Consider the following 6,000-nt stretch of genomic DNA (forward strand, 5'->3'; position numbering starts at 1 on the left):
TTCTTAAATCCAGCGTATACAACAGTCTTAGATTCTTAAATCCAGTGTATACAACAGTCTTAGATTCTTAAATCCAGTGTATACAACAGTCTTAGATTCTTAAATCCAGTGTATACAACAGTCTTAGATTCTTAAAGCCAGTGTATACAACAGTCTTAGATTCTTAAATCCAGTGTATACAAGTCTTAGATTCTTAAATCCAGTGTATACAACAGTCTTAGATTCTTAAATCCAGTGTATACAACAGTCTTAGATTCTTAAATTTAGTGTATACAAGTCTTAGATTCTTAAAAAACAAAATGTAGAACTCTGGATTGAAAATGAACATAGTATTACATTATCTGTCAAGTATTACATTATCAGTTTTTTTTTTAAATGACCCACCTGAGAGTGTAATAAATTCCCAATAATGTAATAAGGTATTACATTATCAGTAAACATGTTATTACAATATCAGTCAGATTATTTTATTACATTATTGGGTTTTATTACATTTTCGATGGAGTTAAGTGGACATTGTATTACATTATCAGGCGTTATTACATTATCAGGAAATTATTACATTATAGGGTGCTACAAGCTATTTCACATTCCTTCCAACTGTATCCATCATAGAACAGCCATCATCAGCCAGTGCTAGCTATCCATCCGAGAAAGTGTACAGGAGGCCACCGCTACTCTGCCTTTGACATTCCCTGCCACCGTTGAACAGGTTCATCACGGAAATTGTCCATCTCCTCATCAGATGAAAAGAAGATGACTGAGGGCAGCGGTGTGCTTTGTGAAGAGGTTCAGAAGAGACAGCTTAATGGCGGGCGGTAGCGGCAGAGTACCAGTGGGGGAGAGAAGAGAGATATTTCTCCAGTGTTCTGTTGACAGTCTTTCATATCCAGTAATACCTCTCCACAGGGAAGGGTAATGAGAACAAATACATCATAATTCATGTCGCATGCTCACATATACATGCACACACACGCACGCACACACACACACACGCACGCACGCACCCACACACGCATACACACACACACACACACACACACACATGCACACACACACACACACACACACACACACACACACACACACACACACACACTATGTACCATAAAAAGCTCTGCTCATCACAACTGGAGCAAAGCTTTGTTCTGTACCACATTCTCTGGTTCTCCAGACAGAGAGTGAACCATTTGACTTTTTAAAAGAGATTGATGAGGCTTTTAGACAACTTTCTTATCAAAGTCAGTTAAGAACATAAAAAATAACCCATCAGTGTATTAATCATCCGGGGGGGCACCATTACGTAATAAGATAATCTAATAGTTTTAAGGAATTTCTCAGTCTGGACCGGTAGTTATCAAGCCTCTCAAAGTAGGAAACAGCTCATAAGCGCTTGAAAATTCAGAATGACTACATTTTCATCAAACTTCTATATTGCATATGAATAAAAGCAAGAAGAAAAAAAGAAAAAACATGATAGGATATTGTGGTAGCCTACAATTGTTTTGTGATACTATGATTAGGCCTATACCAACATACACCATAGCAATTACCCTCAAGTTGAACAAAAGGTGGTATTAATCATACATTATTATGTTCATCTACTTGTGTTAGATAATTTAGAGAGTGTCAGTACGACTGCATTGGATCGTCAATGTGTGGAGCAAACCTGATATGGGACTAAGCAACATCAGTAAAGTAAAACCAAGAAGACATTCATTTATAACAGTAGGTCCTACTCAGAATGTGTGTAAGAATGTTGATAAAGCACTCTCACTGAGGGATTTTTTTGTAATAACTGCGTTTTTAGCACCAATTAATAATTCTGAGAGGCTTAAAAAATACGGGCTTTAAAAATGTGAATGTTCAGGTCAATGATTCAAATATTTTCCCCCTCCACTGTACCCCTTTTTGTATGTAAAATGTACTGGGATCCTATTGTGAAATTCACATGAAATATAGATTGGTTGAAGTTCAATTGATTATTACAAGAGTTTCCTTGCCCTCCATCAGCGGAGGTGAGAGTAGTTGCCTCCATCATACTACATTGTACTACATTGTACTAAATCATGAAATGTGAGGTAACCTATTTGTCACATTAAGTTTACATTGTCAGGCCAGCTTAAATATTCAAATGACCAGTTGTTTCAAAATGTTCAACTATCATTAAAGAGGTGAGGTTGAGAGGTAGTTAATACATACAGTATACGGCAAAGGCACCCCTAAATATGCTATATTGAACCATTTTACATGGGTCTTATGGAAGAACCCCATGGGGTTCTTTAAATTGTTCTATTTAACACTAGAACAGCAGTGCCTATTTGACCTACTATAAGAGCCGCGTCAGCCGTCAAATAACCATAGTCTTTACAATGGGAATCTGCTACATACACAAAGACCACTTTTTGGCGCGTGTGTAAATTAGCCTGCCTCCTACACAGAAAAATATAAATAGCTAAATAGCTTTATACTAGCTTATCTTGATGTGATTTTGAAAATGTAAGGATACTGGGTGGTAGAATGCACATATCTAGTAAAAGTAATGGAAGGAGGGTCCTGAAATTTGATCGAGTGCAAAGACATAAAAAAAATTGTATTCACATGGTCAAATTATTAAATTATATTAACTAATAGAAGTAGTAATTTCACATTGGCAGACCACAACAGATGTCCCAAAAAAAGAGAAGGGTCATATCACACACACTTCATGCCAATGAGTGCCGGACCAACCACACCAATGAAACACATGCATGAACATAAAACATCCCAGAGAATCACAGGTCTCAAGCCACCAGCCATTCAGGACCTCTACTCTGAGAGGTACAAGAGGAAGGCTGGGAAGATCATCAGGGACCCCAGCCACCCTAGTCACTCCCTGTTCTCTCTGTTATGTTACCTTCTGGCAAAAGGTGTCAGAGTATGCAGACAGGCTCCGGAACAGTTTCTATCCATAAGCCATAAGGCTGCTCAACTGACTCAACCCCCCCCCTCCCGTGAGCGCTCAACCGTCACTACCTCAACCACTACACCCCCCCTCCCCAACAAACAATATGAACTAACACCGAACCATAGACCCCCAAAACAGCAAGCCAAGCTAAAAACACAAGGCACAGCAATAGACGAGTGCAATATACTGTGTGGCAGTAAGTGAATTTACGCATGACAGCCACAAAATACTTGGGCTATTTAACACTGAAACTGAAAGACTATCAAAGTTATAATGAATTCACCCACCCCATGAGAATAATATACAATCCTATACAAAAATAGGATTCCTATAACCTAAAAAAGTGAACTGTACAGTATGTAAGGTTTCTGTCCAATGGTTTTTGATTAGTTGATTATTTTATTCTTATAAGAGGAGGGCATTGTACTTTACGGTAGGGTGAGCAGTAAAGCTACAGTTATTCAGAGAGAGAGAGACAGAAAGAGAGAGAGAGAGACAGAAAGAGAGAGAGAGAGAGAGAGAGAGAGAGAGAGAGAGAGAGAGAGAGAGAGAGAGAGAGAGAGAGAACAGCTAGTGAAAGTTAGAGCAGAAATTAAATGAAGGAATATCAATAGGGACAGGGAGAGGACAAAGAAAAGCACAACCATGCCAACGACACTGACCTTGAATAAGGTGACACGGTTCTTGTGTTTGACTGAGTGCCAGCTTTCTCTTTGGGTTGTTCTGTGATTATTTGCGGATGAAAAGGGAGTCTAAATGAAAACAAATCGAAACTGAAAGCAATCTTGACTGCAATATGTTACATTAATGATTCACTGACTTTGTGATAGAGGACTGCTTCGGCTAAATTTCCCCAGCTTCTCCCTTACGGCTGCCTCCTGCATGCCAAACAGAGGATGTTGACGAGAGCCTTACCTCGCTCCATGTGTTATGCCTGCATTTGATACAGCCGTGCCATAAAGACATTTCCTTTCATCCACTGACACGAATAAACAAATAGTAGCAACAACATCCAAATAATCACAACTGACTTCTTTGGAGGGGAAAATTACGGCTTGTGCAAAACTCCTCTCAAGCTCTTAAAGCATGGAACCTTTTTTGGTTCCATACAGAACTGTTGGTTCTAAGAGTGTGTTTCATGTGGAGCCCAGGAAGAGTAGCGGTTAAATACACAACATCTAATGGGGATCTGTATAAATAAATAAACAACAGTCAATAGGTTATCACAGGTTTGTGCTCTAAGTCTCAGCTGTTAAAAGGCAGAGCCGAGGCTCAGGGGGCTTTCCATGTAATTAGACAGCTGTCATAATCACGGGTGAATCACAGGAAATGACACCATTGAGAAGCAGTGAGCTCTTCATCTGGGATGTGTTTGTCTAAAACCTGGACCGATAATCTCTCCATTCTCTGGGAGGGGATAAACCTCTACAGTATTCTTTGAACAAGAATACTGTCTGTCTGTGTGAATATCAGCGACAGCTTGAGTCGGCTATGAACTTGCTAAACCAATGTTTGTGTAATAATTAGGCGTGCGTATATGTGTGTGTGTGTGTGTGTGTGTGTGTGTGTGTGTGTGTGTGTGTGTGTGTGTGTGTGCGTGCATTTGCATGATGTCCGCTGGGTATTGATTGAAGTACCTGAGGTAGCTCTTCTGTTGTGGTGACGTGTGTTGAAGTGATGAGAGATTGGAAATTGTGAAGTGTGCTTGGCCCTATGTTCTGTTAAAATATAATAATAAGTGATATTTAAGATATAAGTGGTTCTGATGTTCTTCTAAACAATGTTGAATCATGCAGGAGCATTCAACCTTGTGAATTTTCTTTAAATACATTTTCTTTACATAAATAAACATCAATATTTCAGAGCGGGTCCAGTCCACCGATGCCATGCCCTTGGCCTGTGCCGAAAAATGCAGATGCGTTTGATGGTATTAGACCTACTCTAAGATAATTTTCTGGAAAGAGAAGGATTAAAGGATGGTGAGTTTTTAGCTGGGCCAAAGTGCTTCAGGGCTTGTAAAGAGTTAATGGAATGTAGTGGGGTGGGTGGGTTATTTATATGCCTTGATGTGATATATGCATATGGAATGTAAAAATCGTCATCTAAACATCCCAGGGCTATATAAGTGCATTTTACTTTTTACTGCTGGTATTCTATCCCTATACATTTGGATAATTTCATTCCTGGCCATAGAAGGAAACGGACACTTCAAAGAGGGTTATATAAATTGATTGAGTATGAGCCCTCTCTATTCCCTCACCACTGCAATATGAACACCAATGCTATGCATCAGAAATAGACCTCTGTTCAGAAATATGGGAGGAAGACGGGGGGGTTGGGGGGCTAAAGAAAGAGAAAAAACCTTGCATGCATTCAAACTGCATGCCTGACTGAATTGATGGGCACCAAGTGTGGAGCTTTTCTTCGGGGAAGTCATTTGCATAATGGGAAAGTGGTTGGAGTTGGAGCCGAGAGCTTCTCTTGTAAGGACAGTCAGCGAAGTGGAAGGAAGGGGCTTTGATCAGATAACACCAACACAGAGACGCTCTCCACCCTGCACTGAGAGGAGAGATCTCAGGCTCTGATGCACTCTTTTACTCCCTCTCTCTCTCTTACCCGCCCATTTCATAAGAAAAACAATCTCTCTGACTCACTCAGTCAACATCGTTTAGAAATGATCGCTTTGAATGGTGGACACAAGCACAAAAGCCACCTCTTTTCATCATACTAATGAATATGACACAATAGTATTAAGTCGAGACTCAAGGTGGTTTAATAGTGAAAGAGTTGGTCTCCAAAGAAATTATGATCGAACCAATTGAAAACTGTGACCAGAAAAATGCATACTCTTCAACATCCAACACATGACTCACATCCAGTCTTGACTGCCATAGTTTGTACTCTGAAATTAGTGTTCCAGTCAGACCATCAAGACCATCAAGACAAATTGGTCCGCAAGTCGGCATCCGATTTAATGTTCAGACTTTTCTTTAGAAAAAAGTAAACACATTTCAGCGTTGTTGAAAATCAACACTCGCTAATCAACTAACACA

Source organism: Nansenia antarctica (assembly GCF_963989245.1).
Source record: "Nansenia antarctica genome assembly, chromosome: 1".
Taxonomy (NCBI): Eukaryota; Metazoa; Chordata; class Actinopteri; order Argentiniformes; family Microstomatidae; genus Nansenia; species Nansenia antarctica.